The 27,971-nt window shown below is 40.0% G+C and overlaps 1 protein-coding gene and 1 long non-coding RNA gene across 17 annotated transcripts in view; one reads left to right on the top strand and one right to left on the bottom strand.

The window, feature by feature from the left end:
* Positions 1-20,738, top strand: part of LOC146403579 (uncharacterized) — a 408,191-nt gene extending 387,453 nt beyond the window's left edge. For both annotated transcript variants that reach the window (XR_014804471.1, XR_014804462.1), the window contains one exon: positions 17,433-20,738. This is a non-coding gene — a long non-coding RNA (uncharacterized LOC146403579). The remainder of the gene's footprint in view (positions 1-17,432) is intronic.
* The window catches only part of LOC102159120 (uncharacterized), a 654,277-nt gene that overhangs the window by 83,598 nt on the left and 542,708 nt on the right, over positions 1-27,971 (bottom strand). The window lies entirely within an intron of this gene.

Below are 27,971 nucleotides of genomic sequence, written 5' to 3'. Positions count from 1 at the left end.
GACTTCAGTGTTGAAGTCACTTGTAAGCTAGTGCTTTAGGGGGTACGAGTTAAAGAAAGAAAAAAAAAATCCTCCTACCTGACATCGTCTCCCAAAACAAGGATCCTTTATTTTGTACACGATGTCCTTGACTATGTTTATTTCAGAATGAATGATAATGACAGGCTTGTGGAATCAAACTGTTGGGCTACATAGTTCCATTTTATAAATGCAAAACAAGTCAGGAATGCCAAATGGCAATGTCACAATCCTTCTGTTTCCTGCCAACTTATTTGCCTTATGGACTCAAATATGTTGCTCTTGAAGCAGATGGTTCTCCCTACCCTCCAGGTTATTACATAAGAAGGCGAGGTGCAGTGGATTGGGTCTGCTTGATTTCCAGAAAGACTAACACAATGCACGTGGCAAGGCCCCAGGTGTAGGCGAAAGAACAGGGCTTCAGAGCCAGACAGGCCTGGATTTAAATCCTGGCTCTGCCTCTTTCTAAACATGAGAACTTCAGCAACTCAGCTCATTTGGCCTCTATTGCCTCTTCTATAAGAATAGAGATGAACAGAATAGAGAACCCAGAAATAAACCCAGACACCTGTGGTCAATTAGTTTTTGACAAAGGAGGCAAGAATATAAAATGGGGAAAAGACAGTCTTCAGCAAGTGTTGCTGGGAAAACTGGACAGCCACATATACATCAATGAAACTGGAACACACCCTCATGCCATGCACAAAAATAAACTCAAAATAGCTTAAAGACTTAAACTTAAGACACCATTAAACTCCTAGAAGAGGAGTTCCCATCATGGCTCAGTGGTTAATGAATCTGACTAGGAACTATGAGGTTGTGGGTTTGATCCCCGGCCTTGCTCAGTGGGTTGAGGATCTGGTGTTGCTGTGAGCTGTGGTGTGGGTTGCAGATGTGGCTCGGATCCTGTGTTGCTGTGGCTGTGGCATGGGCCAGCAGCTACAGCTTGGATTAGACCCCCAGCCTAGGAACCTCCATGTGCCGTGGGTGTGGCCCTTTAAAAAAAAAAAAAACCTCGTAGAAGAGAACAAAGGCAAAATGTTCTCTGATATCAACCTTACAAATACTTTCTCAGGTCAGTCTCCCAAAGCAACAGAAATAAAAGCAAAAATAAACAAATTGGACCTAATCAAACTGACAAGCTTTTGCACTGCAAAAGAAACCATTGAAAAAAAAAAGACAACTTTTTACAGAATGGGAGAAAACAGTTTCAAGTGATGCAATGGACAAGGGCTTAATCTCTAAAATATACAAACAACTCAACAGCAAAAAAGCCGACAACCCAATGGAAAAATGGGCAAAAGACTTGAATAGACATTTCTCCAAAGAAGATGTACAGATGGCCAACAAGCACATGAACAAATGCTCAATGTCACTGATTATTAGAGAAATGCAAATCAAAACTACCTCACACCTGTCAGAATGGCCATCATAAATAAATCCACGAATAAATTCTGGAGAGGGTGTGGAGAAAAGAGAACCCTCCTCCACTGTTGGTGGGAATGTAAATTGGTACAACCACTATGGAAAACGGTATGGAGGAGCCTCAGAAAACTAACTGTAGCACTACCATATGACCCAGCAGTCCCACTCTTGGGCATATGTCCAGACAAAACTTTCCTTGAAAAAGATACATGCACCCCTATGTTTACTGCAGCACTAATCACAATAGCCAAGACATGGAAACAACCCAAATGTCCATCAGCAGATGAATGGATTAAGAAGATATGGTACATATACACAATGGAATATTACTCAGCCATAAAAAACAACAAAATAATGCCATTTGCAGCAACTTGGATGGAACTAAAGACTCTCATACTAAGTGAAGTAAGTCAGAAAGAGAAAGACAGATACCATATGATATCACTTATACCTGGAATCTAATATACATCACAAATGAATCTTTCCACAGAAAAGAAACTCATGGACTTGGAGAACAGACTTGAGGTTGCCAAGTGAGAGGGGGAGAGAGTGGGATAGACTAGGAGTCTAGGGTTAATAGATGCAAACTATTGCATTTGGAGTGGATAAGCAATGAGATCCTGCTGTATAGCACAGGGAACTATGTCCAGTTGCTTGTGATGGAACATGATGGAGGATAATGTGAGAAAAAAGAATATATATATGACTGGGTCACTTTGCTGCACAGTAGGAATTACAGAACACTGTAAATCAATTATAATGGAAAAAATTAAAATCATAAAATAAAAAATAGAGATGATAATATCTACTTGTGTTAGTATGGGAAATTTGAATAATATATATATGAAGCAACTGGCAAACAGAAGACACACAATGAAAGATTTGCTTTTTAAGATTTTCTATATGAAAGGATAAGATGTCTCCTAAGCTTCCTCCAGAATAGCATTTTTCCTGAATTGAGGCAGTCACGTGGCATGATTTGATATCATCATGAGCCAGCAATCCTTTTGCAGGAAGCTGTCACAGTGTTTGTTTTTAACCTGAGGCACCCAGAGACTGAGAACCCAGTCTATGAAAGGATGATGCTTATCAGCGTCTGCTCTCTGAAAACACTGGAATCTTGACTTTGGTGGTCTACCCGAAGTCAACCTTCCAGTTATCTCAAAAGAAATCTCTACGTGTGTGTATGCATTGTGGTGTTGTGGGAAGACAAAGGACTTTGAAAGGACCCCCAACAAAATTTGATAGAAAACACTGAAATGACTCAACAGGATGAGAACTATGTAGGAATAATTCAGCAGTCTATTTAAATACACTTACATAAAACAAATGACAAATAATAAGTAATGAGGGGAGTTGTGGCTCAATGGGTTACAAACCCTACCAGTATCCATGGAGATGTGGGTTCACTCCCTGGCCTCACCCAGTGGGTTAAGGATCCGTCTTTGTTGTGAGCTGTGGTTTAGGTTGCAGACAAGGTTTGGATATGGCAATGCTGTGGCTATGGTGTAGGCCAGTGGCTACAGCTTCGATTCAACCCCTAGCTTGGTAACCTTCATATAGTGCAGGTGTAGCCCTAAAAAGCAATAAATAAATAAAGTAAGTAAGTAAGTAATGGGGAATTCAGAGTCATTTCCACTTTGGCTCCTGAAGAGGAATTAATAAAGCTACAGCAATACTCAAAGGAATAGTTCAACTTAGAAAATGTCTTGTTTCATATTCTGCTCAGTATTTTGTGTGCCTTGTACCCCTGTCCTCCACAAATAGGATGGTTTTCTTGAACTAGAGCCTTTGCATTGTTTTCAGGGTTTTTTTTTTTTTTTTATCTTATCTTAAGCAAAATTTTAAGTTATTTGCATTGAGTATTTCTTGAGCTACACCTCACATCTTTTACCCCATCAGAAGTAAAATCTGTCAGCCCTTTGCCTCTGCTGCACCCCATTCTCTTGCTTTCTGTGCTTGGACTTCTCTGACATCTGACATCTGATACCTGGGGAGACCCCACTGGTACCAATGCATGCATGAACCTGGAAAATCGGCGTTCTATGGGGTAGCCTTGGGTCAGTGCACAGCTGGAGTCAGTGGGTAAATGCCTGCTCTTCAGGCCCACAGAAGTCAATTCAGAGGGCACTCTACAGGACACTCGGAGCGCAAAGTGGGACCAAGGTTCCATTGCCCACATCTGTGACCTGCTCAAAGATGTATCCTTGTCTGGGTGATCCCTCTTCCCCATTTCACTCTTCCTAGTCTTCACTCAAGACCCCCAGAGATAACATCCTCAAGTGAACTACCTTCATAAAAGATGAGCGTCAGACTGCTTTCTCCTGAGACCCCAGGCTAAGAGAGTAGCACTAAGGCACAACTGCTGAGCGCCTGAGTTTACAAACCACAGGAAGAGTGGCTGGGCTTTGCTAGGCATGCACTGTGTCTCTCTCAGAATAGTTGACTATTCTGTATTTTCTCCCTGTGCTCTCTGTTCCTCGGAAGTGGCAGAGAAACGAATGTGCCTCTCAGTTCGGTGGGTCAGGACTGATGTTCTGCCTCTACTGGAGTCTAAACCAGCGACACCTTTGGGTGGAAAAGTGAAGTCATCACCACATTTGTTATACCCCACCCCTATTCTAGTAGAATTAGCTCTGAGACTTGCTGGTTCAGCCATTTTACCTACCATGTCAGGTGCTTAAACATTGCCCCTCAGCTTTCAGGGCCCCCAATTTTTTCCCCACAACATCCTCTCTCACCACCCCAGTAAAACACGAATATGTCCTCCTAAAATTGTACTGTGTTGCTTTTATGTGAGCTGGACAATATTACCAAACACTTAGAAACAGAAAATGATGGCACCACGTGGCATATTCTTGGCAAAACTTCTTTACCTTCTTTTGCTTTCCTGCTGGAGGACTTCCCAAGACCTGCTCTCCTCCCCATCTGCTCACAGCCAGGGAGTGTTGTCTCTGCTGTGTTCTCATGTTTAGTGTTACTCTGGGTGTTGTGCTTTTCCCTGCTGTGCCCCTTAGGGGTGGGTGAGGAGAATCAATCTGCAAAAGGGTAGAGCCACCCATAAGCTGCATATTTAGATCTGGCCTTGAAGAGATGGCTACAGATGGGGCTTCTTTCACTCTAAGCTCTATTATCACCCAACATATCTTCTGTTCTCTGGTGAGCTTCCGCCTTCTAATCAGCCATATGTTTCTGCTGGGTTGAATCTTGTTTTTACCACAGGCAATCCTCCTCTCCCCTCCCCTCCTTCCGAAAGACTAAAGAATTTTCCCCTGATGGTTTTATTATCTTCCTTCATCTCCTGATGTGACCTCCCTGGTTCAGGATTCCTTTTCTTTACTCCCACACACAGAAGCGCAGAGAGAAAGTGACCTTTGGGTTCTAATCCAACTGGCCAGACCTTACTTGCAAAGCCTGGGGTCATGAAGTTCATGCAGGTCTGTCTTCTAAACCACAGAATACTGAAGACTAGATTTGGAAGAACAAATAGAAAGCAGCTAGTGTCGTATTTACTGAGGTTTCCCCCTAGCTATTGAGGGAAATGTTCAAATTGACTTTGACAAAAGCCCAGGCCATCTCTGCTCAATTAGATGCTGCAGAACTCTGCAGAACACTAGGCTTGCATGCCAACGGGTTCCATGAGGAAAATCCTGGCTTGCCCACAGGTCATTTTCATGTGAAGTACAGGGTGAAAGGGCAGGAAGAGAGTGATGCTGGGATATTCACCCCCTAACTCCTTCCCAGAGCAGCGTTAGCTGTGTCTCAGCACCAAAGGTGACAGCCCCTATCAGAGTCCTCTCTGCACAGCTATCCACGCCAGGTTCCTGAAGCCATGCCCACCCCCTACCTGTTCAGGCTTAAAAGTGGTAAGTGATCTCCCATATTTAACTCCAGGGTGTTTCATTATCATTCTTTCCCCCCTACATGGCCATAGCTTTACAAATGGTCCTTTATTAAACTCTCCTCCCTATTCAGTCTGAAAGTGTCACCTGTTTCCTGCCAGGACCCTGATAGCCGCTATGAAGTGGCTGTTGTTATCTATCTTATACCTATCTATCTATCTATCTATCTACCCATCCATCCATCCATCCATCCATCCATCTATCTATCTATCTATCTATCTATCTATCTATCTATCTATCTATCCAGCTATCCAGCTATATATCTCTGTTTATCTTCCAGTGTTATTGGACATAACTGACATACAGCACTGGTTAAGTTTAAGGTATACAGTGTAATAATTTGACTTAAACACATCCTGAGGGGAGGTGGATCAAGAAGGCAAAGGAGTAAAATGGCACACACCTTCTCCCACAAACACATTTAAAAAAAGCACGTCTACCTGTAAAACCACTCGCACAGAACATCTACTGAACGCTGACAGAACTTAAAGCTCCAAAAAAGGCAAGAAACTCTTGACATAACTGGGTAGAACAAAAGCAAAAAAAGAGAGAGAGAGAAAAGGCCTAGCCTTCCTGAGAGGGAGCTGTGAAGGAGAAAAGGAACCCACATCCCGGGAAGCCACCTAACCAACGGGGAGCTCATCGGAGATGGAGAGACCTCAGAGTCGCCGAGAAAAGCGCAGCAGCTGGACTGAGGAGGGCAAAGTAGAGTGAGAGCCATCTGCATCACCGCCCCAGACACCACAGCCTGAGATGCCCAGGCAGGGACTGGGTGCTGAGAGTTAGGCTCCAGATGTCAGTCCTGGGGAGAGGATTAGGGTCAGCTGTGGGGGCACAGCCTCGGGGCTAAGGAGCACTGTGCCACACACAGGGGAGCGGAACGCCATGGCAGAGGGAACCCGGGAGAAGGTCTGGGCCCACAGAAGCAAGGTGCCATTGTTGGGGAGGGTGAGAGGAGGAGGGGCAGACCACCAGAGGAATCTCCCTGGGCACGCATGCCATGCAGGCTCTCAAAGAGCAGAGCACCTCTGGTGAGGGCAGTGGGTGGCAAGAAGCCACTTGCTTGGGCTACAAGAGACTGGGCACTTCTTGTGCAGGCCACTGGTGGCCAGGCACCTCTTGTGTGGGCTAAGGGCAGTGGGGGGCAAGTGCGACCTGGTGCCTCTGAGTGATCTACAGGCAGCAGGGAGGATCGCAGCGGCCATCTCAGAGGCCAGAGGAAGGTCTGGCCTGCCACCACTGGGGGCCTGTGAGTGGGCTCCACCTGTGGCCCCAGTCACCTCAGAGGTTGGCAAAAGAAAGAGGGCACTGAAACCAGGCACCACATGTTATTGCTCTCACCCGCCCTGGGAATAAACCTGCCCCATAGCTGCCACTGCCAAATGCTCTGGGTAGTGCCCAGAGGCTTGATCTTTGTCTCTTCCCAAGCTGGTGCAGCACCTCTTGCGTAGGCTAAGCAGGGTGGTGTGCTTCTTGCATGGTCTGCAGGTGGCAGGGGCAAACCACCGCCATTATCTCTGACTCTAGAGGTAGGTGTAGCACACTGCCACTGGGTATCCCTGAACAAGAACCACTTGCAGCCCCTACCACCTCAGAGGGCACCACAAAGGAGGACATTGCAACGGAACACCATTTGTTGTTGCTCTAGCTCCCCTGGGAGCACACCTGCCCTGCTGCTGCCACTGCCAAATGCTCTGGGCATTGCCCAGATGCTTGGTCACTGTCCCTTCCCAGGAACCTGCAACTAGGAGCAGCCTGTGCAGCACCTCCTGTGAGGGCTCAGTGAGGGGGGTGCTTTTTGCATAGTCTGCAGGTGGTGGGAGCAAACCACCACAGTTATCACTAACTCCAAAAGTGGAGCCTGGACCGCTACCACTAGGGGTCTGTGAACAGGCACCACCTGTGGCTCCAATCACCTCAGAGGAGGGCACTGCAATCAAATACTACCTATTGTTGCTCTCACTCCCCTGGAACTCACACACCCTGATGCTGCCACAGCCAAATGATCTGGGCACGTTGCAAATCTGCCTAAGGCTCATTACCACTTCCCAGGGCCCTGCAACTAGGAGTAGCCTGTGCCACCTTCCTGCAGGTCCTTGCTGCTATTAAGAGCCCAGCAACCAGGCACTGACTACTAGCCCTACCCATTGCCTCCTTCTCCCTGGAAACACACTCAGTACCCTGGGGATAACAGTCTGCTCACACCAAAGAAAGACACAGCAAATATTCAAACTCCCACACCAAAAATAAATAGTAACCCCCACAAAATACAGACAGGTGCTCTTGCATAGGAGTAGTCCCCCAAGACTACAGTTTGGCTTCCCTAAACTCACAAAAAAAGAAAAACATAAGCAAGGTGAAGAAGCTCAGAAACCATTCCCATGTAAGAGAACTGGAGAATTTACCTGAAGCAGCAAACAATGAAACAGACCTCTGCCGTCTGACAGACACGGTTCAAAAGAGAGACAGTGAAAATATTGAAGGAATTAAGGCTGAATGTCAAGGAATTAAGAGCAGATATGAACAGTAATGCAGACTCTTTAGAAAGGAACTAGAAAATATAAGGAGGAACATAGAAAAATTAGAAAATTCATTTGCAGAGATGCAGACTGAGCTAAAGGCACTAAAGAGAAGAATGAATAATGCAGAGGAACGAATTAGTGACGTGGAAGATAAAATAATGGAAATCACCCAATCAGGACAGCAAACAGAAAATCAAATGAAAAAACACAAAAGCAATATAAGGGACATATGGGATAATATAAAGTGGGCCAATCCACACATAATAGGAATTCCAGAAGGAGAAGAAAAAGAAAAGGGGATTGAAAAATATATTTGAAGAAATTATGTCTGAAAACTTTCCAAATCTAAAGGAAGCTGATATCAAGAAACAGGAAGCACAGAGGGCCCCAAACAAGTTTAACACAAATAGAATCACACCAAGACATATTATAATAAAAATGGAAAAACTTAAAGAGAGGATTCTAAAGGCAGCAAGAGAAAAAGTATTAATTATAAGAGAATCCCCATAAGGCTATCAGCTAATTTCTCTACAGAAACACTACAGGCCAGAAAAGAGTGGCAAGATATATTTAAAGTTCTGAAAGGAGAAAATTTGCAGCCTAGAATATGCTATCCAGCAAGAATATCATTTAAAATGGGGAAATAAAGAATTTCTCCAACAAACAAAAGCTAAAAGAGAACAGCAATACTAAACCCATTCTAAAAGAAATACTGAAAGGGCTTCTCTAAAAATAAATAAATAAATAAAAAGAAGTAAGCAGAAATAGGATGGAGGAAACCACAATTGAAAAGCAATTACTTTAAGTCAGCATACATATCTAAGAGGAAAAAAAGAAAAAAAAAACTGTAAAAGTGATGATAAATACAAGCGATGGCAAAAGGACAAACTTGAAGATGTTAAAAAAAAAAGGGCATCAAAATCATAGAAAGTGGCAAGGAAAATACGAAAATATAGATTCTTTTTTTTTCTTTTAATAATGTGCTTGAGCCTATAGGAAGGGGTTAACGTACTTAAAAAACAGGGCGACCATACATCAAAACCAAACATTATACTCACAAAAACTAAAAAGAAAAGTAGTCAAGCATAAAATAAATGGAAATCTTGCAACCAAAAAAAGAAAGGAAGAAAGGAGAAACACAGAATCAGCTGGAAAACAAGGTTTAAAATGGCAATAAATACATATCTATCAATAATTAACTTAAATGTCAATGGACTTAATGCTCCAATCAAAAGATACGAGTGGCAGATTGGATAAAAAGCAAAACCTTCAATCTGCTGTCTACAGGAGACTGACCTTAGGGCAAAGGACACATATAGACTGAAAGTGAGGGGACAGGAAAAGATATTTCATGCCAATGGACAAGAGAGGAAAGCAGAAGTTGCAATACTCATATCAGACAAAATATAGACTTTAAAATGAAGGCCATAAAGAAAGACAAAGAAAGACAGTATTTAATGGTAAAGGGATCCATTATGAAATGGATATTACAGGTGTTCCCATAGTGGCACAGTGGAAACAAATCCAACTAGGAACCATGAGGTTGCGGGTTCAATCCCTGGCCTCGCTTAATGGGTTAAGGATCTGGTGTTGCCATGAGCTGTGGTTTAGGTCACAGAGGTGGCTCGGTTCTGGCACCACTGTTGCTATAGTGTAGGCCAGTGGCTGTAGCTCCAATTAAACCCCTAGCCTTGGAACCTCCATATGCCTCTAGTGTGGCCCTAAAAAGACAAAAAGACAAAAAAAAAAAAAAAAAAAGAAAAAAAGAAGGAAAGGAAGAAAAGGATATTACAATCATCAATATATGTGCCTCTAATATAGGAGCTCCCAGATACCTACAACAAATACTAACAGACATAAAAAGAGAAATTGATGGGAATACAGTCATTGTAGAAGACTTTAACACCCCACTTACATGAACGGACAGATCCTCTAGACAGAAAATCAATAAGGTAACAGAGATTCTAAATGACATGATAGAAAAGTTAGATTTAATTGATATTTCCGGGACATTACATCAAAAAAAATCAGAATATACATTCTTTTCAAGTGCACATGGAACATTCTCAAGGATCGATCACATACTGGGGCACAAAGCAAAGCTCAAATTTAAGAGTATAGAAATTATTTCAAGTATCTTCTCTGAACACAATGGCATGAGAGTAGAAATTGACCACAGGAAAGGAAATAAGAAAAAAGTAACTACATGGAGACTAGACAACATGCTACTAAAAAACCAATGGGTCAATGAGGAAATCAAGAAGGAAATTACAAAATACTTCAAGACAAATGATAATGACACAAACATTCAAAATCTATGGGATGCTGCAAAAGCAGCGCTTAGAGGGGAATTCATAGCAATACAGGCCTTCCTCAACAAAGAAGAAAAATCTCAAATCGACAATTTAACCAACCACCTAAATGAATTAGAAAAAGAACAAACAAAACCTAAAAACAGCACAAGGAAAGAAATCATAAAGATCAGAGAGGAAATCAATAGAGATTTAAAAAGCAAAAAAAAAAAAAAAAAAAAAAAAAAAATCAATAAAACAAAGAGCTGATTCTTTGAAAAGGTAAACAAAATTGACAAACCTATGGCTACATTCACCAAGAAGAGGAGAGAAAAAACCCAAATAAACACAATAAGAAATGAAAAAGGAGAAATCACAACAGATACTGTAGAAATATAAAAACCCATAAGAGAATACTATGAACAACTGTATGCCAACAAATTTGACAACCTAGAAGAAATGGACAACTTTCTAGAGACCTACAGTCCACCAAAACTGAACCAAGAAGAAATAGATCAACTGAACAGACCGATCACTAGAAATGAAATGGAATATGTAATAAAAACACTCCCTAAAAATAAAAGTCCAGGACCAGATGGCCTCACAGGTGAATGCTACCAAACATACAATGAGGAACTTTTACCCATCCTCCTCAAACTTTTCCAAAAGGTTGAAGAAAAAGGAACACTTCCAAAGACATTCTATGATGCTGCCATCACCCTAATTCCAAAACCAGATGAAGTACTACCAAAAAAGAAAATTATAGGCCAATACCTTTGAAAAATATAGACTCAAAAATTCTCAACAAAATTTTAAACAACTGAATATATAAAAAGGATCATACACCACAACCAAGTGGGATTCATCCCAGGTTCACAAGGATGATTCAACATATGCAAATCAATCAATGTCACACACCACATTCACAAAAGAAAAGTCAAATACCACATGATCACCTCAACAGATTCAGAGAAAGCATTTGAAAAAGTCCAACATCCATTCATGATCAAAACTCTTACCAAAGTGGGTATGGAGGGAACATACCTTAATAGAATAAAAGCCATTTATGACAAACCCACAGCAAAGATAATACGCAATGGAGGGAGTTCCTGTCGTGGCGCAGTGGTTAATGAATCTGACTAGGAACCATGAGGTTGTGGGTTCGGTCCCTGGCCTTGCTCAGTGGGTTGACGATCCGGTGTTGCCATGAGCTGCGGTGTAGATTGCAGACGCAGCTCGAATCTCGCGTTGCTGTGGCTGTGTAGGCTGGTGGCTACAGCGCCGATTCGACCCCTAGCCTGGGAACCTCCATGTGCCATGGGAGTGGCCCAAGAAATAGCAAAAAGACAAAAATAATAATAATAATAATAATAATATGCAATGGAGGAAAGCTGAAAGCCTTCCCACTAAAATCTGGAACAAGACAAGGATGTCCACTCTCATCACTGTTATTCAACACAGTGCTGGAAGTCCTAGCCACAGTAATCAGACAAACGAAAAAAATAAAAGGTATCCAAATTGGAAGAGAAGAGGTAAAACTGTCACTGTATGCAGATGGCATCATACTCTATATAGAAAACCCTCAGGACTCAACCCAAAAACTACTCGAACTGATCAACAAATTCAGCACAGTAGCAGGATATAAGATTAACATTCAGAAATCCATCTCCTTTCTATATACGAACAATGAAATCTTAGAAAAGGAATACAAAAATACCTTTTAAAATTGCACCCCCCCAAAAAAATCAAATACCTGGGAATACACCTGACCAAGGAGATAAAGGACTTATATGCTGAGAACTAGAAAACATTAATCAAGGAAATTAAAGAGGATGCAAAGAAATGGAAAGCTATTCCATGCTCCTGGGTGGGAAAAATTAATATTATAAAAATGTCCATACTACCCAAAGAAATCTACAGATTCAGTGCAATCCCTATCAAATTACCCAGGACATTTTTCACAGAACTAGAACAAACAATCCAAAACTTTATATGGAACCACAAAAGACCCAGAATTGCCAAAGCAATTCTGAAGAACAAAAAACAAGCAGGAGGCAGAGCTCTCCCAGACTTCAGGCAATATTACAAAGCCAGTCATCAAGACAGTGTGGTACTGGTATACCACAAAACAGACATACAGAGAGAACCCAGAAATAAACCCAGACACCTATGGTCAATTAATCTTCAACAAAGGAGGCAAGACTATAAAATGGGAAAAAGACAGTCTTTTCAGCAAGCATTGCTGGGAAAACTGGATAGCTGTATGTAAATAAATGAAACTGGAACACACCCTCACACCATGAAAAAAATAAACTCAAAATGGCTTAAAATCTTAAATATCTGACAAGACACCCTAAAACTCCTGGAAGAGAACATAGACAAAACATTCTCTGATATCAACCTTACAAGTGTTTGCTCAGGTCAGTCTCCAAAAGCAACAGAAATAAGAGCAAAAATAAATCCATGGGGCCTAAATAAACTGACAAGCTTTTGCACATCAAAGGAAACCATTTAAAAAAAAAAAGACAACTTAAAGAATGGGAGAAAATAGTTTCATACAATTCATCTGACAAGGGCTTAATCTCTAGAATATACAAGCAATTTCTACAACTCAACAGCAAAAAAATCCAACAACCCAATGGAAAAATGGGCAAAAGACCTGAACAGACATTTCTCCAAGGAAGATATATAGATGGCCAACAGGCACATGAAAAAAGGCTCAACATCACTGATTATTAGAGAAATACAAATCAAACTACCATGACATACCACCTCACACTATTAAGAATGGCCATCATTAACAAGTCGTCAAATAAGGAATGCTGGAGAGGGTGTCGAGAATAGAGAAACCTCCTACACTGTTGGTGGGAATGTAAATTGGTACAACCACTATGGAAAACAACATGGAGGTGCCTTAGAAAACTAATAGAACTACCATATGACCCAGCAATCCCACTCTTGGGCATATATTCAGACAAAACTTTCCTTGAAAGACACATGCACCCACATGTTCATTGCAGCACTATTCACAATAGCCAAGACATGGAAACAACCTGAACATCCATCAATAGATGATTGGATTAGGAAGATGTGGTTTATATACACAGTGGAATACTACTTGGCCATAAAAACGAACAAAAGAATGCCATTTGCAGCTAAATGGATAGAACTAAAGACTCTCATACTAGGTGAGGTAAGTCTGCAAGAGAAAGACAAATACCATATGATACCATTTATATCTGGAATCTAATATATGGCACAAATGAACCTTTCCACAGAAAAGAAAATCATGAACATGGAGAACAGAACAGTGGTTGACAAGGGAAAGGGGAGGGAGTGGGATGGATGAGGAATTCGGGGTTAATAGATGCAAACGATTGTCTTTGGAATGGATAAGCCATGAGTTCCTGCTGATTAGCACTGGGACTGTATCTAGTCACTTATGGAGCAGGATAATGTGAGAAAAAAAGAATGTATACATGTATGTGTGACTGGGTCACCTTGCTGTACAGTAGAAAACTGACAGAATACTATAAGTCAGATATAATGGAAAAAATAAAAATCATTATTTTTAAAAAAGTTTAAAAAAATAAAAGATACATGCAACCCCTGCCCCTCCCTCGCAAAAAAAAAAAAAATACTTCATGGAATGATTACCACAATAAGTTTAGTGAATATCCATCACATCATGTAAATACAAAATAAAAGAAATGGAAAAAAATTTTTCCTTGGGATAAGAACTCATAGGATTTACTCTATAACAACTTTTGTATATAACATAAACAGTGTTAATTATATTTCTTGTGTTGTATGTTACATTCCTCGTAATTATTTATCTTAGAACCAAAATTTTGTGGCTTTTTGAAGTGACTGGTTTTAAACAGCTCAGACTCCCAAGCTTCATGCAGGTATATGGCAACTGTAAAGTATAGCCACAGGTAATTAAAAATAATTGTTGAATTAGCCAGTTGTTATTTAAATGAAACAGTGACTGGCAGCAGTTTTCATTTTGAGAAGGTCTGTGTCAACAATCATTTATTGCCAAAATCTACAAAAGATGAATATTAATTAATTGAGGATCATTAGTATTAAACGCAGCAAAAGGCTTCATGATTTTTTTGTTGTTGTTGTTTTTTTGCCTTTTTGCTATTTCTTGGGCTGCTCCCACGGCATATGGAGATTCCCAGGCTAGGGGTCTAATTGGAGCTGTAGCTGCCAGCCTACGCCAGAGCTACAGCAATGTGGAATCTGAGCCACGTCTGCAACCTACACCACAGCTCACGGCAACGCCGGATCGTTACCCCACTGAGCAAGGCCAGGGACCGAACCCGCAACCTCATGGTTCCTAGTCAGATTTGTTAACCACTGCTCCACGATGGGAACTCCATGGCTTCATGATTTAAAATAATTGGTAACTTATATTAAGTGCTGTGTGTCAAACATTGAATCAAATGATTTACATTTTCAAAATTCTTACGAATTCACTTTTCCAAATTTTAAATTCTTCTATTCCTTACAGTTTTCTGTGAGGTAGATTATTTTTAGAATCTGACAGGTGTGAAAATTGAGACTTAGGGAACAGAAATACCTTGCCCAGTGCTACAAAGGCAGCCACTGATAAGCTGGCATTCGAACCCAGGCCATCAGAGTCCACAACCTAAATGCTATTCAGCTTCCTTCTTAGTTAATGAGGAAATAAATAAGAAAATATGACAAAGGGATATCTTTGTTTAAATGGAAAATATCTGCAAATTTCTGTATGGTATAAATAGGCTCTTCAGAATTATAAAGTATACTACTGCTTGCAGTAAGACTTATTTATTCCAAGCTTATTTGTTGATTTTGTCCAATAAGGTGTGCCAAAGCTATTGCAAATTTTAAGTGCAGCTCACAAATACAACTCTTCTGAATAATAACTCTTCTGAATAATAACTCTTCTGAATTCACCAAATACACATGAGCACATGCACACACACACACGCAAACACCCACACACACAGTCTAACTCTGTTAACTCTACTGCTTAGCAATTCCTCAACTGGGAAGCAGTTAGTCTTGGGTCTTCTTAAAAATCTCCTTATAAATGATGGCTGTGTTTACACACCTGGAAGCATTGGGTTTTCCCTTAAATGAATCATTGTTTTGGAAGAGCATAAACAGAGCCAGGGTTAAGGAAGAGGATTTCTTTGTCTAGAGAAGCGTTGAGCATTTAAACAGCTGCTTGGTTTCACTCCAGAGGTGTTTGTATTTCATTGACAGATGGAGTAATTTCCAAATAGTTTTCAATCAATACATACTAGACGAGTAGTTGAGAATTATCTCTTAAGGGGAAAAAAAGAAAAAAGAAAAAATGCACTTTAAACACGGTGTCTTATTTCTTTTTTAACATCTGTTATTAAATAACCACCACAAAAACCACATGTTGGGACGTGAAATTCTATGCAGTGGTCCATATTAAAGCTGTTTATTTTCATGTCATTTGGTGGTTTTTGTCTGTGTGTTCTTATAACTGTTTTAAAGAAGAAGTGCTATATGTGTCTGAAGCATGGTTTTTGCCCAAATTTATATTCATGTTAGTCTTTACTTCGGCTTCTCTAGGAGATCTCAAATTATATTAACAATATTAACAATATTTCCAAGGATTTTTAAAATAACCCCACAAGACATTATTATTGCTATTCTATACAGCCAGTGTTCACTTAGATTTACCCACATATTAACCATCCTCTTTGGTCTTTATTTCTTCTTATGCTATCTCAGAGTATTTTCCTTTTGCCTGAAATATATCCTTCAGAATTAACTGCTTTAGTGAGAGGTTGCTGGAGGCAAATTCTCTTTTTTTGTTTTTGCTTAAAAATGTTTTTTTTAATTTCACATTTTCTCATGAAGTATAATGGATGAATATAGAATAGCAACTTAAGAATTACTTTCTGAGCACATTTCTGGTATTACCCACTGTCTCTGACTTCCACTGTGGCTGTTAAGTCAGCCATTAGCATCACTGCTTTGAGCCAGAGTGGATCTATTCTGTGCTGCCAGAATCCCTTTTTGGGACAGAAGGACTTTTATGCTCAGATGCTGAGAGTGCTACCAGCTGACAGCCTGTGCTTACCAATCTTATTAGAAATTGCTCTCAACTAAATAGACCCATCTCAACCAAGTTTATGTCTTATTTTTGAAGACTGCCTGTGTCTGAATACTGCTCTGACCCCTAAACCAGGTGACATGAAAGGCCGCCAGCTTTGAGTGAGGGCCAGCATGGGAAATGACTGTGATGCAAATGGCCATTTGGGCTATTTGACTCAGCAGACTCTAAGTTATTAGATGTATCAAAGGTAAGAAAAATACAGAGTGTAGTTTAAGGAAAGCCAAAATAGGAGAATCACCTTTAGAATTCTGAAACAAAGCAGCATACATGTTTCCAAAACCTGCTTAAGCATGCTGCTTGGCCCAGGTAACGACTAAGTGCATGCCCATGAAGCACAAAGGTACTGTGAGTCAGAGAGTTCCTAGTAGGAACTGGGTTCAGCCCAACACACCAGACTGGGTAAGCCCAGAGGAAATCAGTCATAGCTGAAAGTGAAATATTGGGATCAAAGAAAAGACATGGCCAGAGGTACAAATGTGAGACACAAGGAGATGGACCCATGTCACCCATCATGATCCCATTAGTACCTTTTCCAGCAGCAGGCTTAGTTGATGGGCGGCCTATCTCATGACCTTGAATGTTGGCCAGTATGGGGGAATAGCTGAAAATGAACTTGGGCATACTACATCTCCAGATGGTCTGGAAGGTAAGGTCTGTGAGATAATACTGCTCCAGTGGGCAGATCTTTAGGCAACATACCTGATCTTCTTTATGTGGAAAGAAAGATGTCCTAGTATTAAAGGTGCATGGACTCAACAAATAATTTGGCTGGTTAGTCAGAGGTCTGGAAGAAGAAATATTAGACAAAGACAAGAAGTTCTGAACAGACACATGTGGATAGGTGTTGGGGCATGAAGAGAGAAGATCTTTGCATTTACTTTACATGTTACCATGATCACAGAGTATCATCCAAGGATGAGGCACTAAACAACCAAGTAGAGAGAATGGCTGGGCCAGCTGACATCGACCAACCCCTGTCATCCACTAGCCCAGGGCTGGCACAGTGGGTTTGTAAATGTGGAGCCATGGTGGCAGGGAAAGAGGCTATGCCTAGACTAGGTATGGGAATCTACTCACTAATGTCCAGCCTGCCAGCAGCCCTGACTATTGCTGACTCTTTCTACAGGATCATCTCTCAAGGACACCAACAGCGCACTCAGTGGTGGAAGTTGCCTCCAGTGGACCTTTCTGTCCGAGAAGGAACATAGATTCATTTTGACTCAACAACACATATTCTGGGTGTGAGTTTGACTTCTTATCCACAAGGTTTCAAACAGGCCCATCGTTTGAGGGCTTTCAGAGTTCAAGTCACCCCATGGGATTCCCACACAGCATTATATCAGATCAGTGAGCCCACTTTATGACAAATACCATGGCATATGGGCAAATCCTATGGGATTCTCTGGATTTAGAGCACATCACCCTCAGGCTACAGGCCTGAGAGAGTGGATGAATGCTGAGTAGTCCAGGGGACTGGAGGAGGCTTAGGGCCCGAGAATTAAAGGTTCGGGGTCTACATCTTGTTACTACCATAGGGCATGGGCAAGGCCGTGGATATCACCAGCAAATTCTTGTACATTCCCAAAGGCTTGGCTAGTGCCATTCAGATGTAGCAGTGATAAGGCTCATGTCAAAAGCCCAAGCAGAGGTAGTGGAGACCTGAGAAGGATGTGTGGACTAACCACACCTCCCCAGTGTCATGATGTTCGTGCCTTTCGGGATGGAGGGAGGCAGTGAAGAGAGCCAGGCCCAGAACAGCTCTGGTAGGTGGTTTGACCTTTGATTTAATGAGTTCAAATCCCGAGTGGAGTTAACAAGTTTTAATTACCTGTTACTATTTAAACAAGAAGAGACTATATTACTTTTCAGTGACAAGATGAAAAGGAAATTTTTAGTGTCAGCAGAAATGGGGCCACTAGAGCTAAGTTGGGCTCAGTTATAGAAAGGGTAAAGTTACATTTCTGCACTTTTAAAGCTGTGACTATTTCAAAACACTACACATGTAATCTTCTTACATGTGGGTGCCCTGACAAGCAGCTTTCAAAACTTCTTCGAACCTAACTCAAAATTAGCCAACATGATCCATTCTCATCCCTGCAGGAGGGAAAATTTAATCATGAAGGAGGAGATAAATTCATCTTTTTAAAAATACAAATCAGTTTTCTTCATAACCATCTAAACGTCATTTAATGATTCTCTTATAGGCACATATGCTTTTTCAAAACACTCTTGAAATTCTACAAAACTCATCCATATACATTAGGGTAGCAGTGTAAAGTTGTTCAGCCACTGTGGAAAATGGCTTCGTGCTTCTTCAATAAGGTAAACATAGAATTACCATATGATCCAGGAATGCCACTCCTAAGTATACTCCAAAGAATTAAAAACAAACATTCAAGCAAAAACTTAGCACAAATATCATAGCAGCATCACTCACAATAGCCTAAAGCTAGAAACAATCCAGATACCCATCAACAGAAGAATTGGTAAATAAAATGTGGTAGACCCAAACAGTGGAATATTATTCAACCACAAAAAAGGAATGAAGCATTGATACATGCTACAACACAGATGAAGCTTGAAAATACTAAGTAAAAGCCAGACACAAAAGGCCACACATTGTGTGATTCCATTTATTTGGAATGTCCAGAACAGGCAAATCCACAGAAACACAAAGTAGAGTTGTGGTTTTCAGGGGAAAATGAGGAGTGATTCCTAATGAGTGTGGAGTTTCTTTTAGGGGGAGGAGACTGTTCTGAAACTAGATAGTGGTGATGGTCCCACATATGGCCGCCTTTAAGGCCCTTCATTGTACGCTTCAAAATGATTAAAATGGGAAATTTTATGTTTATGTGTACTTTACCACAATTTTAAGAATTCTCCCAAACTCAATTAACAGGTATCTTTCTGGCTCCCCTAAAACCATTTTAGATCTCAAGGAAAGTTTCCTACCCTTCTAACTAAAATGGCTCACCAGTTTTTCCTTTTAGGAGGCAACCCAAGACTCTGATTGCACTGAATAAAGTTATTCAGCTGTTTTACAAGGAAAACACCTGGCACCAAATCCTGTGCTCTTTAAAGAACTGCTAGCTAAGCCTCTTCCCCAGGGTAAATTCAGGGAGAAGCGCTATGAGTCTGAGCTTGCCAGGTTCGTGGGGACCACACCCAGCAGTTAATAAGTTGTTCCGAACTCTACTTGCCCCATCATAATAACTACTTCTCTTCCCAGTTTGTAGGTTCCCATCATCATGTGGCTACTCAAATGAGAACAGTGAAAACCACTAACAATTTGGAGACGAGACAGAGTCCAGAAAAGGAAGGAAAGTCATGAAGATATAAATTTAGCTTGAGGTGTTCCATGAACACAAGGCAGAGACCTAGAATTAGGGCTTGTCCTAAATTTCAAAGTTGACAAAATAGTGGCTTCTCTGAAAGCAGAGTCATTTGGGTAAGGAAGTCTCTCAAGGAGGCATCTGCATGAGCACAAGGGAATTGATCACAGAATGCAAAACTGTTGGAATTCAAAGCAAAAGACTCTTTGGGCCAACTGGTGACAACTAGTCAGACAGCGCACTGAAACATAAATCTGTGAAAACCAGCCTATAGGTAGCAAGAGAAAAAAGCTTCCTCTACTCCCAAAAAGAAAGTCACCAATACTGGCCAATACTACATATTTTTTTCTAAATCTTTACCGATATGAGAAATGAAAATGGTGCCTCATTATTATACTTTTAAAATCAGCAGTAGGTAGAGCACTAATTCGTATATTTACTGACCATTCATGTTTCTTGCATTTGTTGTGTTTTTCCATCCATCTTTTCTTACTAGTTTACGAGACCTGATCACCAATCCCTCACTAAACCGTTGTCCCCCTCAGCTTTCTAGACACTGTCCTCCTTTTACCTGCCTGGCTGTTCCTGCTTAGTTTCCTTTGCTGCCTCTGTTTCCCTCAATACTTTGCCCCAGTCTGACTGCACCTTGCGAAGCTCTGACCTCAGCCCTCTTCTTTCTGTAAGTGCACCTAGATGATTTCTTCTGTTCACACAATTCAGCTGTTTTTTTCACATTCATCACCCTAAAATCTCTATCTTCTACCATGACCTCTTTATAGATGCCCAAACCAGTGGCTCCAACTGTCTATTCTGCTTTTTCGTCTCTTTGTGCAGCACTTTCACTAAAACGTATCTAAAATTAAATTTCACCCACTCATTCCCTCTAGCCTACTTCTCATTTCCTGTTTCGATCCATAGTATCAAATTTATCAAAATTTCTCAGATTATAATTTCCTTCATTTGTTTACTTATTTTTTCAACAAATATTTAGAGTATCTGCTATGTGCCAGGGACTATACTGATCCCTAATTATTTTATTTCCTAATCTTTTTTCCTTATATTAATTATATTATTAAATACGGTGAACTTTTCTTTTGAAATAATCTCTCAAATGTGTTACCTCCCTTCCACTCCTGTTGCCACTGTCTTAATTTCTAGACCTGCTTAATTTCCAGCAGGGCTTTGACATCTATCCATAGCCTCATCACATTCTTTACTCCTCACACCTGAGCAAGGTGAATTACCCTAAAACGTAGCTCTGATCATCTCACTTCCTTTCTTAAAAACCATCTTTGGTGGTATATATACACAATGGAATACTACTCAGCCATCAAAAAGAATGACATAATGCCATTTGCAGCAACATGGATGGAACTAGAGAATCTCATACTGAGTGAAATGAGCCAGAAAGACAAAGACAAATACCATATGATATCACTTATAACTGGAATCTTATATCCAGCACAAACGAACATCTCCTCAGAAAAGAAAATTACGGACTTGGAGAAAAGACTTGTGGCTGCCTGATGGGAGGGGGAGGGAGTGGGAGGGATCGGGAGCTTGGGCTTATCAGACACAACCTAGAATAGATTTACAAGGAGATCCTGCTGAGTAGCAATGAGAACTTTGTCTAGATACTCATGTTGCAACAGAACAAAGGGTGTGGGAAAAATGTAATTGTAATGTATACATGTAAGGATAACTTGATCCCCTTGCTGTACAGTGGGGGAAAAAAAAAAAAAACATCTTTGAGGAGTTCTCTTATAGCTCAAGGGGTTAAAGATCTGGCATTGTCACTGCTGTGGCTTGGGTAGCTGCTTTGGTGTGGGTTTGATCCCTGGCCTGGGAACTTCCACATGACAGGGGCACAGCCAAAAAAGGAAAAAAGAAAAACATCTTTGACACCAAATCTACAAGTAAAGAAAAATCCATTTCTTCAGCCAACTCTGATGGCCCTCAAGCCGTATCTCCCACTATTTGTTGTTGCTGATCCAACTGTCTATGAACACACTTGCATATTTGGTTTTCTTCCTCTTTTTATGTTTTATTACTTTATTTAATATATTTTATTAAAATATAATCTATATACATTAAGATGTTTTCCTATGTAGTTATATTTACAAATACCTATGAGATTAATAGTGTGAATGATTTTATTATCATTGCCACTGTTGAATATTTTGCTCTGAAAGATGATTTTTATATCTATGTAACTTTTAGGTTCATGCACATTTATAGCTTTGGTACTTCTTGGACTGTCAAACATAATTCAATCAAGATTATATTCACTTTCATGTATCGCCCAAAGTTGAAACAGAGTATAGGGTGGCAAAAGAGCAGTTCTAATAGACAAAATGAAATGGGAAGAAAATAATGGTAAAAGATGTAAAGAATTGCTCAGATTTTAAATTTCAATTGAACAGTATAATGAAGCCCCTAAAATCTCAACTTATTTGTGAAACTCAGTTTATATCTGTCTCAATTGAACCCTATTTATTCTCTGAAATCATACCTTTGTTTTGATGATTGTGAATCATTCCAGCTATCTCAGTATCTTAGAATTATCTTTCTTTTCATATAAAATGTATTTGTGGAAGTTCCCCTGTTGCACAGTGGGTTAAGAATCTGACTGGAGCCTCAGGACACTGCAGAGGCTTAGATTTGATACCTGGACTGGCGCAGTGGGTTAAGGATCTGGCATTGCTACAGCCATGGCTCAGATTCATTCTCTGGCCCAGGAACTTCCATGTGCCATGGGTGTGGCCATAAATATATATATAAATATACGTGTGTGTGTGTATACATATATATATATTTGTGTTTGTAGGTAAGATATTTTTAAGTGGCTATATAAAAATAATCTAAGAATGGCTGCTGTTTTATTGCCAAAGTACACTTATTTTAAAATACATAGGTTCTCAGTGATGATTTTTTAATACTTTCTCAGAAAAATTTTGCCATTTGGGTTGTTCTTCTGTATATTGCCTATGCATATCATTTGCCCATTTTTCTACTGGGCAATTTGCTCCTTTTTGACAATTTGTAAGAGTTGTTTGTATATTATTTGATATATGGCTATTAATTCTGTTTCCTCATTGATTTTTTCCTATAGTATCATACACTTGTTTTCATGTCATTATGTTTGGTGAAATCTCTTTTTTGTTTTGTTTTCATAGCGTGGCAATTCCTGGTCTTGGTCAAGATCTCCCTGCCATCATATTGTACAAGTGAGATCCCAAATTCTTGTGTAAGATTTGCATTATTGTGCATATGAGAGTAATCCAATTTTGCTTTCCTCTAGTTTGAGAACCAGGGATCCCAGGACCATATTATTCAATCCAACTGAGTTAAACTGTCACTTCTGGAATACATTAAATTTTCACATAAATCAAAAAAATAAAATAAAATGCATAGGTTCTATAAAGTACTGAGAAGAATTAAAGGGATTATCATTCTTTTATTTTTGTTGCCATCATGGTAGTGATAAGATTCTGCAGCAACAGCAGAATTGAGGGCAAGTCATCATCAATACGCTTGATGTGATTTCATAGCCGTTGGCCACCTGCCTGGTAACTCCATCTTCCTCCTCCAGAAGTGGCATGTCCTTAATTTGCAGCACATCCCAGTCAGAGCAGAAACAGGCAGACTGACTAACTGCAACATCCAGGGGCCAGGCTGTGTCATCCAAAACATCTCTATTTGTCCTTTTCCAGGGAATTTTTTTTTTTTTTTTGGTCTTTTTAGGGCCACACCTGCAGCATATGGAGGTTCCCAGGCGAGGGGTCATGTTGGAGCTGTAGCTGCCAGCCTTCACCGCAGCCCCAGCAATGCGAGATCCATCCAAAGCACATCTGAGGCCTACCCCATAGCTCACAGCGATGCCAGCTCCTTAACCCACTGAGCAAGGCCAGGGATTGAACCTGTGTCCTCATGGATTCTAGTCAGATTCATTTCCACTGAGCCATGAAGGGAGGAACTCTCAGGGAAGATTTTAAATATTCAAAAATCTGCCTTTCTAGTCTTCTCTTTCTCAGGACAAAATTTCTATTTCCTTTAACTAGTCTTCATCTAACAATATTCTAGAAATAATACCTCCTGGCTTTTCATCTATACACAATGTAACTTAACTTTTAAAGCAAAATTTACCTTGCCTTTTCTTTACTTTTCGTATTATACATTAAGGTACATTCTTTTTATAAAAATTAGTTTAATTTCCATAGGTATTATTTCAGAACCCCCACATTTGACCATTTCTTTCTAAAATACTCATTTTTTATATTTTTAATATAAGGCTTTAACATATGTTTGTTAGTCCCAGTATATAATGAAGAAAATTTTATTGCACTTACATAAACAAGAGAAAATTCTAAAAATTACAACAATACATTTCCAAGAGCATCTCACTTCATAGATAAAGAACACCCAAGCAATGGATTACAATATAATTCCTTTTTTACTTTTTTATATATAAGTATAGGCTGATTGTATTATCTGAGATAGATACTCCACAATTTATAATTTTATTATGAAAAGGAAACTTTGTGCTGTTAATGAAAAAAATCATATTGTTTTTCTGAAACCAAAGTAATTCTGACTTTTGAGTAGAATATCTCTATAGACATCCTTCTGTACCTTTAGTTATTTGTTCAAAGTAATTTTTAATGATTGAAGATATGTACTCTGAATATGCACACATATTCCTTCAACAGAAGTAAATATATCTTCTACACTGTTGAAAGTCCTCTGTCACATGTGCCTAGGGAATTTAGAGGGCTGGGTGGGGGAAGGTGTACATGGAAATTCTATTAAGTATTTCTTATTAATGTAAATATGGAAAAGGGTTTAAAATTTTCATTTGTTAAAATTCATATGATTTTAAAGCACAAACCCAGATCTGATGTCAGTTTCAATGATTAAATATTTTACATTTTATATCATGAGTTACAACAAAGTATGTTTTTAAAAAGTCGTTTAGAGCATGAAGTCACATGACTGAAATAATTATTTCATTATTAGTCTCACATATATAATGTTCAATTATTATTTTCTCTTAATGACAAAGGGGGAAATCTCGCATTTGAATGAATCAATTGGGGCCGTGATTGGGGCCATTACTCTCTTATCCCTAATTCAATATTCATTATTTCAGTTAAACTATAATGACAATCTTCATTCAGTTTAAAGACTTCATGGGGCCAGACACTAGGTATGCAGTCAATCAGAAGACATTATTTTTAGTCTATTTAATATAGCACCACCCCAATTCAATGCTACATTTCCCAAGACCTCAGTGTGTGTCCTATTTTTGAAGGCTGAAAATATCTTTAGCTTAATCTTGCACTTTTGGCTGAGTCAGATAAGTTATTCTTAAGTCTGACATGCTTCCCTCAAGTTATGAAGGAAAACATTTTCAAAAATAGGAGTAACAGAAAAGGAAGGAAGGAGGGAAGAAAGAAAGAGAGGAGAGGAAGTAAGATATGTACTCTGAATATGCATGCATATTCCTTCAACAGAAGTAAATATATCTTCTACACTGTTGAAAGTGTAGAAGTCTCCAAGTAAGTCAAGGCTATGAATCTCCCAAATGATAAACTAGCTACCTGCCTGGGCATGCTAGGTTCTAATTTTTATAGCCCATCATATAATGAGCCCTGTTCAGTGACTTTCAGCACTATGGCAGTCTATATGCCATGACAAGGATAGTTTAAAATTTACTGAGGTTTGCTTCTAGAAAACAGTGTGCCTTACAGGTAAGAGAATGATTTTATGTAACAGTAAGGAGGGCCAGACATGTAAAGGGCACTCTCCTAGCCCAAGAGTAACCAAAACATGGCCTTTTTTTCCCAAAGAGGTTACAGTTCAGTGGAGACATAGGAATGAATATAAATCATTATGATATAAAGTATGGTGTGCATGGCAAATGCAAGTCAAAAGAGTCATTAATTTTGACCTCAGTAGGGATTGAGAACGGCTTCCCAGAAGGAAGTAACATTGAGTGTGGTCTCAGAGATCAATTAAACGGAGAGAAATGGAAAAACCTTGAAGACTGGGATTGATAATTTCAACAAAGATGCAGAGTCAGGAGAAAAGTAAGTCCTATTTAGGGAGCAGAATTGTTTCTTATGGGTAAAATACATGGTGACTCAGAGAGCTTAAGGCCAGACATTAGGGTAGAAAGAGGGCTGAGATGAGCTATGGAAAGGCCTCAGGAGCAGATGGAGGGATGTAAACGCTGTTCTGTAACCAACGCTGTAAGCAGAGAAAGAGCACAATCAGTTTGGGGTTTGGCAAAGATAGTTCTAAGAGCAGTGTCTACAAACTATTAGAAAGGAGATGGGTCAGAAGCAGACAAACCACTGAGAAGTCAGTTGCAACTGTGTGGGAAAGAGGAAAAAAAGGGTAAAGGGGCTTGCACTGAGGACGTGACAGCAAGAACAGAAGACAGTAAGAGACAGGTCAGGTGTTACCAGTAGAACTTGAAGACAGATGTCATAGGAGTGAGGAAGAGGAGTCAAAGGCAATCCCCGAGGGTTCCTGCCCCACGGTCGGGGTGGATAAAGATCAAACACATTTACACCATTGTGGCTTTGCGAAGCCCTTCCTTCCCAATTTACCACCTACAGATAGTCCAGCCCTCTTTCAAAGCTCGGGGCACAAACCTTTCTGCATAGCAGCTTCCCAGATGCCCTGTCCTATGCTTCACCCCAAATGCACACAAAATACTATTTTTACTTCTCCTTTCTGTCGTAGGAGGTTACTTACATGTCTGCGTCACTGTGGGTATGTAAGTGCTTTGAGAAACCAAGTTCCACTCGTGTTTGTATTTTCATAATACCCAGTGTGGTAACTGTTCAACAAATGCACGCTACGGCTATTTCAGTTGAGACATTGCTCAATACTGTCATGATCAAGATGATTCAAAGAGAGGCGATACTGAGCAATGATTCTCAAAGTGCGGTACCTGTGTTAACTGGAGAAATATGGAAAATGATTTGGAGTATGGAAAGATTTTTAATGCTTTCTATTTTAAATTCCCAAAATGGAATAATACCCAGAAATGTAAAAATAATGAACTACGTTACATGACTAGGATAAATCACAAAAATATTGTGTCGAAGAAATAAGCTAAACATGAAAGAATGCCTATCACATGATTTCAGTTATATGAAACTCACAAGCAGGAAAAGTAATCTATATTGATAAGAATCATAACAGTAGTTGCCTATAGACGTAGGATTTGACTAGAAGGGTGGGCGAGATAACCTTCTAGGGTAATGGAAAAATTCTATATTTTAGATTAGGGAATTTTACAGGGTTGTTTTTTTTTTTTTTTTTTTTTTTTTTTTTTTTCAGAAGTGTTTGTATTGTAACCTTAGGATTGTAGTGTTTAACTCTGAGTAAACTTTATCTCAATTCAGGGGGAAAAAAAACCATTCAGGGTTTGAATTTGAATACCATCTCGGTATTGTTCTTATTTTACTAGAGTATGATGACAACATTATGTAAGAACATGTTCATAATATTGAGAGATATTTACTGACATATATGTGGGTGAAATGATGGATGTCCAGATTGCTTTAAAACAGTTCCTGGAGTTCCCGTCATGGCGCAGTGGTTAACGAATCCGACTAGGAACCATGAGGTTGCGGGTTCGGTCCCTGCCCTTGCTCAGTGGGTTAACGATCCGGCGTTGCCGTGAGCTGTGGTGTAGGTTGCAGACGCGGCTCGGATCCTGCGTTGCTGTGGTTCTGGCATAAGCCAGTGGCTACAGCTCCGATTGGACCCCTAGCCTGGGAACCTCCATATGCTGCGGGAGCGGCCCAAAGAAATAGCAAAAAGACAAAAAAAAAAAACAAAAAAAAAAAAACAGTTCCTAAAATATGAACATGATTCAAAAGGAGATAATGAAAGCAAATATGTCAAAATATTTATAGATGGGAATCTGGGTGAGGGGTTGATGGGGATTCATTTTACTACTCTAATTATGTGTGTATTTAAATTTTCAAAATACATATTTTGAAAATACAATTTTCTTAGTAAAACATAAATCACCACCTAAATATCAAACTCCATACTCAAACAGCAAATTCTTTTGCCTCCAACTTGATTTTTTTTTTTTTTTTTTTTGTCTTTTGTTGTTGTTGTTGTTGTTGTTGTTGCTATTTCTTGGGCCGCTCCCGCGGCATATGGAGGTTCCCAGGCTAGGGGTTGAATCGGAGTTGTAGCCACCGGCCTACGCCAGAGGCACAGCAACGCATGATCCGAGCCGCGTCTGCAACCTACACCACAGCTCACGGCAACGCCGGATCGTTAACCCACTGAGCAAGGGCAGG

This window comes from Sus scrofa, chromosome 5, assembly GCF_054392235.1.
Source record: "Sus scrofa isolate SSC_HxYL_T2T_F1_AM1 chromosome 5, Sscrofa_HxYL_maternal_Yorkshire_Landrace_v2.0, whole genome shotgun sequence".
NCBI lineage: Eukaryota > Metazoa > Chordata > Mammalia > Artiodactyla > Suidae > Sus > Sus scrofa.
This window is presented reverse-complemented; position numbering and strand designations above follow the sequence as displayed.